Here is a 13,622-nt window from a genome sequence, read left to right as displayed (position 1 = left end):
AATAAATTATAATGTCCACTGAAGCTCCATATTTTATTCCAATCCCATAAAGAAATACAATATTAATCACTAAATCTAAACAAACTCACTACTCAGCTCAAAATGGATACAATCTCCCAGTCCAGCACTTATATAACTCTGCAATAACAGTTAATATAACACTACACAGATAAATTAATTCATAAAACATTCCAGAAAACACCATCAACAACCTGTGTATTCAGAAACAGCAGAATCACCATTTTAATGGTTCCCAGATCTCATCACTTCTTAGAAGTTGTATCAAATATTTTCATATATGCACATGTATACACGAAAGCTTTATGACCTATGTAGTACATTAACAGCATACATGCAACAGCAGATTTCCATCACCAGAAAGCCACTGCCCTGTTACCTCCTACACACACCCACACATCACAAGTGTCGGAACAACTTCAGGTACAAATGCCATACACAAATAATGCGCAAAATACCCAAGCCAAAAATCCTACCACAAGCAGCATGCTGTCCCTTCTTATCCCTCCCACACACACTGTTATCCTGAGAAGTTAAATCCCAGTTCTTCTCTGCTATAGGTGGAAGGCACTCAGATACTACATACAATGTGGTGGAATAAAATCCTAACACTGTTGCCCCCTTTTTAGCTTTATTACCAGAACAAGATACTGGCAAGTTCAGAGATGCAGAAGTTTACTTCTCACAATGTAAGATCACGTATCACCTGTAGCACAAAAACCCCACCACATTGCCAATCTCAAAATTTCTTAAAATTAGGAGGGTTTTGTCCAGTTTTTGCTTTAAGAATAATGAGAGCTGTTCTCCATGAGATTAAAATGTAAAACAGACTTTTAAAAAAAAAAAAACTGCATTAGTATAATCTTATCTATTTTCTAGTTCTCCTATCAGAAACAATTTATTAGAAAGACATATATATCTTTTTTTTTTAAAAACAACTCAGTTTTCTTCCTAGATGTACTGCTGCAATATTTTGTAAGCAAATTCTTAAAAGAGATGCAGAGGTTCAAAGAACAGTTACAAAGAAAGCTATTTCACTCTGCTAATTTGCATCGTTTTATGGTTCCTATCCTCCCTCCTAAATGGAAAACTAACTGTGATAAAACATCAAGCCCAATTAGAAACAGCCACTACACACAACTATTTATATGAATTATTTCCTTTAGAGTACATGTAATTGTTTTTACAGAATCCTTTAGTGTTTGGGCCAAATAATGTAATCTTTTCTTCAGAAAAGAACTTCCTCCAGCTTCACATTTCATTCACCAAGTACTTCGTTGAATTCAAATCTTGATATATATAAATCTTTCAAATTTAATTTAACAAAATGCTGGAAAACCACTATGGCAGCCTGAGTTCTGCACTCAGGATACAGTTATGATTTTCTTCAGGTTACACTATTAGCTTGCACATTAGAAAGCTCAAGTTTGGCACTTATTTGAGTATTAATTAAGACAGTGATCAAGTAGAATGTAAGACTTTAGCACCAGAACTAGACCTCAGATTTTGGAGCTTGGTCCCACTGGTATCACATTTGCCAAAATCCTGAAGTTTAGCTTCATTTTAGGCTGTAATCCATGATCCATTCCTTTTAGATTTAAAAGCCAAAAATCTGACAGGCTTCTGTAGGTACGGGAAGAAGTTGGGGAATAAAGTGGGCAAGATTTAGAGAACAGGCAAGTGACTAAGAAATGTGTTTTGTCCACATCTGTGGACAGCTAGCAGCTGTGCCAGCCACGGCAAGAGATCAGAGAGATCAGTCTCTGTGGCAGCACCAAGCGAGAGGGAGCGAGCACAGAGGAGAGGTCAGGTCCCTGCAGGTGGGCTGCCATCCTGTTCTTAGCATATCCTTATATTTTCCTCCATAAACGTCCTTCCTGGAAAAGTGAGCAGGGCAGCAAAAACAGTAGGGAAATAATTTTCGTTCAATTTTACTTAAGAGCAAACCCAGCCTGACATTTAAGTGTCTTCACAACGTTTTAACTTACAGCTGCTCTCCCACCTCTGCAGCCTCCTCTTCCACCCTTGCCCTCCAGCATAAGGGGCCCAGGCACCCCACCCTGCCCTGGGGTGCCTGTCCTGCTGCAGGGGTACACCAGCACACACCACAGCTTTGGCAACAGGCAGGCTTGGCACAGCCATCCCTGGGAAGCAGAGCTGCTAGGAGGACGGCTGGCCCCAGCCAAGGCCATCGCAGTTGTGAGCAAGGACAGAGGACTCCTCCCTGGAAACATGAGAGGGGGGGTTATGCCAGCAAGAAAGTGCCGTGTTAATACAGTACCCCACATGCAAATCCAGCAAATAAAATAAAATTTTCAACCATCCTTGTGGATTTACAGGATGTCACCCAATCTTTAGCTGTTCTTTTGTTTTACCAACTTCCTCTGAATGATTGCGAACAAATTGAACTCAAGGTGCTTCTGTAAAACCATTAATTAGCCTTGGCTAATTGCAAACTCACTTTAAGAAAAACATATCACTCCATCTCCAGTAATAAGTGTTGCTTAGGGTTTCATACACCAGAGCAAAGCATTTGCTGTAACATCTCTCGTGATGATGTCCACTGTTATCCAAAGACCTGACGCCAAAGCCGGACGTGTGAATCAGTGGCTATCACATGGTCTCCTCTAACTAAGAGTTTCTCTATGTTTTGTCAACATACTATCTGAGTCATTTTTCTCAATCAAAAAAAAAAAAGACACTTTTTCTTCTCTGGTCTGTGGTTTTCTCCCCAGTGTTTGTGTGGGACACTAAAGCTAAAAAAAGTTTCTATTATGCAACACTTCACTTTACTATAAAAGAACACAAAACAGATTACCAACATTCAAAATTCACTTTTTACTTCAGACATGGACCCGCCCCCGTCCCTGTCCCCCCCCCCCCCCCCCCCCCAAAAAAAAAAAAGAAAACCCAAACATTTTTACATTCTAGGTTCAGCCACCAAAAGTCAATGCAACTATGTAAAGTACAGATTGATGCACATATAAATACAGCAAACCTCTTCATCAAGGAAAATCATACAGGTTTCTTGCATTCAAGTCTAAAACACATCTGTGGGGCACCACAGAAGAGGGTGGGTCTCTTCCTGCCACTCCAGCATGAATGCAAGGAACACAGATGCCAATCTTCATGTTAGCTACCTGCCTGTATAAATATAAACACAGTAACAGCATTAATGTATCGGCCCTTCTGTAACATACAAGCAGGTTTTGGGGTTTTTGTTTTTAGTTGACAGGAAAAAGGTTTAAACTAGGCTGCTTGTTACCAAAGGATGCAATGCTTTATAGATCCAAACTATGTCCTTGGCCTATGCAGGAGAGCCACAAATACTTGAGCTGTTCAGGTACAACGCTGGCTTGCCAGTAACACAAATTCTCCTATTCCTGCATCTGTCCTGCACTCCTTAAGTTAAATGCAGGTTAACAATAACAGCTATTTACGTGAAAACCTCACACTGCAAAATGCAGTGGCTGCAGAGCTGACCCACTGCTACAGAAAGGTACGATGGCCCATGGGAGACAATAAAACTTCCAGCTGGTGCTGTTAAACTTTAGAGAAGTCATTGGTTGTGTCCCTGTGTCTCTCACCTAGCCAAACACCACTGCTGCTCTCTGGGACCCTGCCTGGTATGGCCCAGGAGAAGGAAGGTGAGCAAAAGCAACTGCTAGCTTTGGTGCTGAAAAGACCTGAGAAAGGGCAAGTGTATTCCTCTAGGAGAAAGAGGCTGCTGTAACAAGCAGCCTGGAGAAGTTCAACATCTTCTCAAACATTCATGTTTTTGTCAAAGCGATTCCACTATTATAAACTGATCTTCTGACTTGGGTGTAGATGTGGGTTGTGAACTTAACTGCATCACTTGTAGACCAATGCAGTATACAAACCACAGAGACGTAATACTTCCCCATCAACGGACACTTTTAAAATCTTCAGCACACTAAATGCTGTATTGATTATTATTCTTTTTCTTTTTTAATTTACTTTTTCTATAAGAGAGTGGAGGGAGGATGGGGTAGAATGGTAAACATGGCCTTGAAGGATTATGCTGACATAAGAGCACAAGGCTTGGCCCAATAATTGGAGCACTTAGTCAGTCATCACATTTACAGTTTCTTTTAATTTGGACATACCTGACTTCCTTGAAGTCACTAGAAGACCAGCTTGATCTACTTAAGCAACGGGTACTAAATAGATACTAAATCGACAGGTACACACTAGGTACTTTAGATAAACACAGGTAACTTGGCCTCAGTGTTGACTTACTTCTGTATTTCACATACATTCCCAAGGACACTAGGTTTCAATTACACCTTCTTTAGGGAAAGGCAGAAGAGCAGGCCAAAAATTCTACCCTGAGCACCAAAGGCAATACACTCCTCTTCCCCTGCCTCCCCCACTCCTATAAAACCCAAGAACAAGCCCTCTAATAAGCAGATCTTATCCCCAACTAGTTTTCACTTTCAACAACAAGAAAACTTAGTATCAAAATAAATACCAAGTTAATTCAGTAATAATTTCCCAAGGGAAAGCACTGTTTTCAACATCCAGGGCTATAAAAGAAATCCATAAACAGGATTTGCAACTTGCTAGTGTAGAAAGAGTTGTTACTGCAGCCTAACCAGACTTTGCATCTTGAAGGAATGTCCAGGACATGCTCTCATTGCATATGGCACCTACTGTCAGTAACTGGCCCCAAACATTCCAGATGCTTCCAGCAGCCCTATGCTCCTAGACACAGAAACCTGATTTAAACCAACTAACCGAGTAAAAGGAACTCTAACTACAGCAGCCCAGCACAGCTCTGCCTGAGCTAATTTACTCAATGCAAGTTAAATTAACATGTACAGAGCTCCATGCTATCACTGCCAAACCACTTCTGATACTTGCTCTACCTTATTGAAAGCACACTCAGGTAACTACAAAACACAGTGGTCTACAATGTGGACATACCCTTAAGGTTTGAGATTATGCCAGGTTTTATCGATAGGTTGGATTTTAAAATGCTACATTTTAATAAGATGCTTCTAAAAAGTTGGTAATAAAGAATATTTTGAGGTTTTTTGTTGGTTTTGTTTTGTTTAAGACCCTGCATACTGCACAGCCAACTCTCTAGATCTCAAAATCCATCAAATCCAACTGCACAGCAGACTTGGGAAGGATGCAGAAAACTCTTAGCTTTGTTAGTAAACATGCAGTATATTTGCCTGTTGGTCTGGCTGAACTCCTTAGCTGTGTTGGGCATTTACCAGAGGCCAGTGATGCCCCGAATCTTCAAGGAGGTCATGGAGAAAAGAAAGCACTCAGCACCTCGGTAGGGGATCTGGTGGATGAGATGACTCCGATTGTCCCTGAATTAACTAAAAATCAACAGAATAGTTGAGACATTAAAGACAGCGTTTGGCAGATATGGAGGGAAGACCCTGGGTTTCCTGGAAGAAGATATTTATACTGGAGAGGCACACGTCCTGGGTAGTCCTCTCCACCTCCCATCTCTATTTCCCCTAGTAATACTGTGATTAATTTGGAGTCATACAGCAATTGCCATCAATTGCCAAACTATTCACTAATCTTTACTAGGCCTCCCAGTTCACTGTAATAATTTTAAGTACATCAGAAAGCAGAAATCTCTCATGATCATTTATTTATCACTGCTGAGAAACACAACACAGTGTCCACTGTTCTCTGGAAAGCTATCACTCTGCCCAATAAGACACATGTCACTATACACTCTGGAGCCCTTTTCAGTATTGACTCTGTGGTCAAATTAAAGCAAGTTGCTTGCATTACTCTTTCTACCCCTGCTATTATAACCATCACTGAATTTTTGTGAATAAAGGAACTTAAGAATCAAACTTTACCTTGCTATATTATTCTGAATGTGCAGTGGTAGCAAACTCTCTGCGAGCCGCATCAAGGTCCACGTGTCTGTAGCATACAGGGACCACATTTAAAGAACATTGGTGAACACAGACACCTTGGCAATACATGATCTCTCATCTTCAAGTTTAAAATCGATTTCTTTCATCATACGTACATATGGGGGGGGAGGGAATTTGATTATTTCAAGTCAACCTAAGTGACCTGTTGCTTCTCACTGAGTTGCAATGGGAACGAGGCATCTCACTTGCATGACTAAAAATTTCAAAACAGAATTAATGATGGATATAGCTAAGTTTGCTTCAGTAAGCACCAACTGCTTAATAATTCACAGCTGATAGTCATTTAATTTAAATTCTGATAGTCAGTACAATCCTATTGGTACATAACTGTATAAAATCATGTACCTTTTCAACTGCATATAACAGATTTCAGTAATGTGCTCATCAAATGCTGAATCCTTCCTTAATTATTTACTTTCCTAATCATTATTTTAGGATGTTTATGTAAGAACTAGAATTCTTTTCAAATTAGAGGCAAGTGAAAGGTGTAACCATTGGAAATCACAAAATTTTCACTTTGAAATTATAAGTATCATCTGACTGCATCCACTAAAATTATTCAGGTCTGCCCTAACAACAAAGATTTTCCTAAATTTCACACATTCCTGCAAATAGGGGTATAAAAAGAAATGCTTCTGAAGCTCCCATATTTTGGCAAGACAATGGTATATGCTACTCCTTTATAGCAGCTGCTGAAAACGATCATCTCTACATCTTGTCCTGTCACTCCTGTCAGTAAAACAACACGTAGGTATTTTACTGGACAACGCATGCTAGTGCAACAGGTCTGTAAGTCACTACAGAACTGATTTTAAGTGTTCTTAAGTTGCTTCCACCATTGCTAGAAAAAGAAATAACACTATTTCATACACAGGCATGGAAGAATTTTCACTCAATTCACCTCATATGGCTATTCCAGACATCCCCATCACAAATGCTGAGATTCTTTTCCTACGGCATAATAACAAGCAATTGACGCTAAGTAGGATGGGAGAAACTGAAATTTCGTATAAGAGTTGAATTATTTTTACTCCTAATATCTGTCTACTGGTTAAGAAAGCTACTTATTCTCAATTTCACCTTAGTCCTACTGAATTGCATTGCCTGTCCACATAAACAGGGGTGCCCAAATTCACAAAGACACTTGGCTAATACACAGATCTGTCCTCTCATTCAAAAAATAAAAATGGACATTTACTGATTTAAAATAAAATCTCTTAACACAAATCAAGATATTCACAACTCTCAAAACCAACAGTTTGTGGTCCACTGAATCAGGGCCAATCACTTCATCTTACTGCTGTTTTTTTCAGTGTTACTTCTACCAACTAAAATCCTAAAGTCTGCAGATTTCTTCCAAGACAGGCCAGAGAGATTTTTACAAAAATGAAAGACTTAGAACTCAAAGTGCAAGGTTAAGCAAGCATGAGCATATAACCACAGGTCTCGAATCATGCCTTTGATGAGACTTACTTGATTAAACCCCTTGTTCTTTTGCAGTGCTTTACATCCTGATCACACAATGTTTCAGGAGAATGCTGACCATCAGCAGGTAAGTGGAAACAAAAGCGAGAAAAAGTGAAACAAGAACACCAGCAGCCTAAAGAAAGATCAGGGCAGTGCGAATAGAAAGGAATAAATTTCAGCCTTATGCACTACATACTAGCCAACACAGTCTCACTAGTTAGCATGAGCTATTTTGATTACTTCCAATAATCTCCCAACTTGGATACTTCTAATGCCGTTTTGATTCTTCAGAGCTTCCGAAGAAAAACATCTCTACGGCCTCACTGAAGCAGCAGAGAATTCCTTTACTCCTGCAGTCCCTCAGCCCCGGCTGCTGTATCCCACCTCGTGAACAGCATTCCCACAATGTCAAGGTGAGTTTGCAAGTTAGAGATGTTCATTGCCAATTTGTTAAACTGTGAACCTCACATGCCAGCAAGTTCCTGCATGGCTTCATTCCTGCTCTCCATTCACAGTGATGGTGCACATAACAAGCAAATTACCACCACTAAGTGAAAATGAAGGTCTTTTTTGTTGAGAAAGTAAGAATGCTTGAACTTTCCCTTTTGAAGTAAGATTCTTGAGGACAGAATCTCGTTCATTTGCCCAAACTATTCAGAAGTCCAAGAAACACCTACACAAGGTGGGTTTTTGAAATTTTGGTCTAACTTGCTCATGATTCAAATGCATGCAACTAGCAAAATCAGTTTATTACCTTTACTTTCCTTCAGACCATGGCTCTAGTATAGAACAGTTAGCTCCTGCCACCTTGTGGGACTCCATGGATTTCCCTGAAAGCTTGTTTCAGCAGCAAGCTAGTCAGTTAAAACAAATAAACATTCAGGAGTTACTTTCCTTGTGTTTCACCATGGTGAACCTTAAAATAAGAGAGAAATATTTATGGAGAGGGTATGCCATTTTGAGTATTTTCTGGTTCATTATTTCTAGCATTGTTTATATAGTTGAACTGCTGGATTTAGTAATCTTATGGAGGGTGTTTTAAATATTTAAATATCTGTCAAGAATCCTAAGTTTTGCAAGCTGATGCATCTAAGTTTAAAATAACACTGTGATCAAATACTTGTCATCAGCAGTAAATTTCACATATTTGAAATAGATTCCACATAGAAATAATATGAATTTAGGCTGAAAATCCTTGCAGTCAGGTGCAATTTTGAAACCCAATAATAATCTCAGTCTTATAAGGAATTATGCATATGCTTAACTTTTAATAGTGATAACACATGTCCAGTTCTCCCAAAAGACCTGATTCCATGTGATTACTTTTTAACTGCAATTTGACTTTCTATTTAATGTTTTTCCTCTCCTCATCCCCCTCCACCCCTATCATTCATGGCTGACAATAAATGAGTAATGTTCTCCAAAGAAGAATGAGACAATTGGAATGGAATAAGTTTTTCAACCCAGTAACAAGCAGGCGAAGACCCATGGATCTCCATCCTCATGTCTTACATGTTGTCTACTGCCCTCTCAGACAGGTAACTCGTGACACCTACTTTGTGGAGGCGCAAAAGACAACAGCAGCTGCAAACAAGAGAATATATGAGGTTCTCTTTATTTAAGCAAAACCTCTGGTGCTCCAGATCTCAAAAATGAAAGAGCACAGAAGAGTGCGGATGATGGGACTCCATGAACCTGATCAATAGCCTCAATGAACCTGCTCCTTTCTATTCTTGGAGCTAAGTGATTTGTTACAGATGCATAGAAATGCAAGAACAGTTAGGGAGTACTTCTTCCCCCCATCATCCTGCAACTGCTTCACTGAACCCCGTGGAGATCTACCATGCTGTGTACTTGATGCCAACTGTGGCAAACTTAACTACTTGGAACTTCCTTCTGGTAAAGGAAAAACTGTCAGACTCAAAACAGGAACAGCTCTTTCTGATGTCACAAGAAGACCATCTCTAGTAATGGCCTTAGTAGCTCATAAATAAACTCAAGAACAATAATTACAGATCCACAGCCAAAGGAAATACAGCAGGAACATCCTCTTTCATCCATAAGTAGAATGCATTTTTGCTAAAGAGTGAAACAATGACAAAATGTCAGGCAATGAATCAAGTTGGCACAGTACACCCGAGGGATAGAAATTTTGTGTTCTTGAGTAAAAAAGTTTTAGAATCTCACAAGCTTCCCTGGTAACTTTACAAGTGGGGTTGTGTCTGATAGCCATCATATTCCTTCCCCCCCCTTATCTCCTCCTTTATACTCTCAAAGTCCTAGTAGCCATACAGCTAACTTAGAAGCCAAAGTTCAGAGGTGTCCGTGACAACCTCTGACCACACCTCAGCTCCAGGACTGAGAATCCTTCCCAGACTGAACTGTGTCTGTGTCCTGACTGTCTGGAAGACACAAAAATGTTCCTCACAGTTGTCCTTACCCATCCTAGTCTCCACTACAGGAAACCCAGACAAACCAGCAGGGAGCTCTAGAAGAGAGTCCTCAAGCTGGATGATCAGGGAATCAGAACTGCAGAGCATACCCTACCTGCCCCAGATACAGTCAACACCTTGCAAGGACACCCCAGGTACCACTATACTCTTACCTCACTCTGTAATAGGAATATAGATGTCTCGTCACGAGCTATTTGAGCAGCCTTTTCCCTGCTCTGGAGCACCATGACATTAAGTCAGTCTCACTGTAACTGCAGACATGTATCTAAGAGCCACCTTCAGTCCTTGGCTACAGAGAAAAAGAAATAGCATGCTCTAGCACCAGAATGGATCAGATCCAACACCCACTGCAGGTCTCAATAACACCATAAAGCATGAGAGGAAAATACTAGGACCCTACAAGAAATTCCACTTTGATGCAAGTGAATCATACCCTGCCATATCCTCTTATTCCCATTTTCGTTCTCTACTAGTTCTATATTCTACAGTATTACCAATGCAGTGGGAAGATCCCTGAGCTAACCTTCTGCTTGCCTACACGCTCATAGCAGTCTAACTGCAGTACCAGGGAGCTGAGCTACTACCTTATTCTTCAGGATGGTTTGAAACCAGTGGCAGCATAGACACACTTCTCATACCCTGACTAGAAGTCCTCTTCTTGGTGAGCATAACTGACTTGGACCTGATAATAACAGCACTCCCAAGCAGCAGCAAACTGAAAAGAACCTGATGATTTTCAGTTCCTGCTGTTGTCCACAGCATTCTGAACACCAGTACTGAAAACTGACCAGCATTAACTTTGCTTAAAGTTGAGAGCTCTCTAAGGAGCCAGAAGCATCTGGTGCAGGTCAAGGAAGTGTCACAGCATGGCTTCAGCCTGGTTCCCATCTGAAACACTACTCCTTAGCTGTCAGGGTAAGATTTGTTTTACTTTTTCTTGGAATATTTATTTTTCTGCAAAAACATTATCTGACTTTTGCAAACTTTTGTTGAGGGAACTTTCCAAGCAGTCACATAAATTAATTACTTTATTCTTGTATTAACTGGAGGAAGAAGTATTAAAAAAAAAACCAAAACAACCCACTGTTGGGCCACTTACCCCTTCTGTTTCTATTTTATCTATACCATTATTGATGTCCTTTCACTGTCAACTGTTTAGCTTTACATTTTAAGGAGAAAAGAGGAAAGTTCTGAATGTAAATTTTCTCTATTTCTTGAGAAATGCCTCTAAAAATCACTCAGGTTACAGAATTTTCAAACTGCTGTATGTAACAAGTCTTATCAGATTTCCAAGAGGAACCTCGCTGCTTCATAAACCAGAATCCACAATCAGATCCATCTTCACCAATTGTTTCATTGATGCCAAGCCACAACAGCTTACCCAGAACTGTGCACGTGCCCAAGGACCTGTGCCAAAATGTCTCAGAGCAGGATCAGGTCCCTGTAAGATTAGCTTCAAATGTAGGGCTTCAATGCTGCAACTGCAGTAGCTCAGGGAGACTGCTATGACAGAGGCATTGCAGGACTGGGCCCTAAAATAATCAAGTATATAAAGATCTTTGTCCTCTCCACAACTGAAGCACAATTCTTAAAAACCAACCAGACAAAAAACTTTTGTATTTGTGAAATAAAAATCAATTCTTTGGACGGCAAGCAGGACTAGCATTCTTCAGGCCAAGCTCCTTAGGATCTACAGCCTGTTTCCCCATTTTTTATTTTGTTTGGTTTTTTTAAAGTTGTTTTTCAGGTTTTTTTTTTCCCTTGAAGATAAATATTTTTATTCTAGTAATTCTTTCCCATCTCCCTCAGATGAAAACCCTACATGGCCCTTGTATTAAAGACAAACTCAACACAGGAAAAACTCAGCCCAAAAGATGCAAGTTTGTCAGCATTTAAAAAAAGGTCAGCAGTTAAAAAACCTGATAGTGCTGCCTGGAACTGTAGAGCAAGGATGGGGGATAACTCCCCTGGGATCTACCAATTTTTACCGATTATCTTAGCTTTCTATCATTTTATTTCACAGTATAGCACACAGATGGCTGGATTTGAAATCAGAAGGTGAACAAGATATTAAGAATTTTCTGTGAAATCAAGTTCTGGTATGCTCAAGACTGCGTGCCAACTGAGAAAGTGGAACATGCTTAAAACCTTAGGTCGGCACAGAAGTCCACAGCTCTGAACAGTACTAACCTAAGAAAAGAAAGCACAAGATCCACAGATTCTCAATCTAATCTGCTTTAAAAGACAGTCATTAGGCTTCCTCGTTACTGACCTACTATGAGACTACAAGTTTAAACTTGGGACCTGAACTATGAAGCGCCCCCCAAAACCCCACACTGCCGCAATGCCAACTTCCTTCCAGACCACTTGTGCCAATCCTTAGTGCAAGAAGCTCAGGCTAGCGAGCTCAGCTGAACACTCTGAAATATGTAAGTACAGACCAAGCCCCGCCTAAGAAGCCCTTTTGAGCAGTAGGACATTTTAGCTCATGCCTGGAACCAGCATACATTTCTATCACCTTCACACATCTCAGACCACAAACAGAATGTGCTTATGCATCCTTGCAGAACTGACTTTCAGAGAAGTAGGAATAACGGAGGGCAATATTCACACAGCACTGAGTTAAGCAGAGACCCTGGGCTGGAAGAACAAAACACCAGGTCCAAAAGCTCTGACCTACAAGGTTATGTTTCTATCATGCAGCACAAGCTCTTAAACCTAGTAGAAGAATTCTGAACTGAACTTGGATGCTAACAGATTTGGTAAGTTCACAAATACTTAACCAGTAAGCCTGAAGTCAATAGATGACAGTTCACTATCATTTTTTTCACCTACCAATATGGAAAAGTAATATACGCACATACAGAGGGTAGATGTTTTAGTTACAAAGAGGTAGCTGGTGTAATAAATTTAACAGTGACGCAGAAACTTGCAGGAAGTTCAGGAGTTCTGTACTTGGTTCTGCCACCAGCCATCTGGTCTTACCTGAACATCCCTGGGTCTACGCTGCAATCTGCAAAACAGGGGTGGCAACACTGGTTCTGAAATGTTTGTAAAAGGTAGTTAGTCGATGCCTGTAAAAGTACACAGTAGGAGAGCAAAGTGTTATTACATCCTAATGATGTGCTGTTTAACAAAATAGGTAACACATATGAATGACAACACCATCTATGTTCTACAGTACACACTCTTAAAGGCTTTGTTTATATACCTGTTCAGAAAGTAATTGTTTTGACTCTCTGGTAGGATGAAATGCTAAAAGTCAACCTGAAGTCCACCTCTCTAGAGAAAGAAGCAGGCATCTTTTCTAGATCTCCACAAACATTAAACAAAACTGAGCCTCAGTGTAAAATTTTCCCAAAGTATTGTAACACTACCACAATCAATGCAACTGCTACTTTACCCTATGATACAGCCAACACATGGTAATAAAAAAAAAATAATCTGCACAACTCTTCTCAACCTTCTGCCCTGCTACTCGGTACCAAGTTTTTCTTCCAGAGATTGCACAACACTTTACAAAGGAAGAAGTCATCACCATCCCAAGTTTGTAAATGGAGAAACAGAGAGAGAAAGAAAGAGCAAGTGATCTGCCAGAGATCATGAAGCAAGTTAATGGTAAAAACTGCAGCACCAGCCAGTGGTTATTTTTCCTGTTCCATCCAGCACAATTTCCACCCTTTGCCGAAATCCTAGAAGGAAGTGCTAACCTTCCATTTGGTTGCTAAAAGGTAAGTGCAGAGTTGGA

At 40.2% G+C, this 13,622-nt stretch overlaps 1 protein-coding gene across 21 annotated transcripts in view; it reads right to left on the bottom strand.

Annotated features, from left to right (window-relative positions):
• The window catches only part of BBX (BBX high mobility group box domain containing), a 146,293-nt gene that overhangs the window by 115,419 nt on the left and 17,252 nt on the right, over positions 1-13,622 (bottom strand). For 2 of the 21 annotated variants that reach the window (XM_072884467.1, XM_072884446.1), the window contains exons 3-4: positions 12,860-12,915; positions 8,176-8,275 (exon numbers count right to left, since the gene is read on the bottom strand). The exons of 15 other annotated variants lie outside the window; for them this stretch is intronic. The gene's annotated coding sequence lies outside the window, so the exon portion shown is untranslated. Of the gene's footprint in view, positions 1-8,175; positions 8,276-12,859; positions 12,949-13,622 lie in introns of all 21 variants that reach the window. 4 more of the 21 variants (XM_072884438.1, XM_072884522.1, XM_072884440.1 and 1 more) reach the window with 3 other exon arrangements.

The sequence above is a fragment of the Ciconia boyciana genome, chromosome 1, assembly GCF_034638445.1.
Source record: "Ciconia boyciana chromosome 1, ASM3463844v1, whole genome shotgun sequence".
NCBI classification, from domain to species: Eukaryota; Metazoa; Chordata; class Aves; order Ciconiiformes; family Ciconiidae; genus Ciconia; species Ciconia boyciana.
Note: the sequence above shows the minus strand (reverse complement) of the source record. Positions and strands in the feature narration are given on the sequence as shown.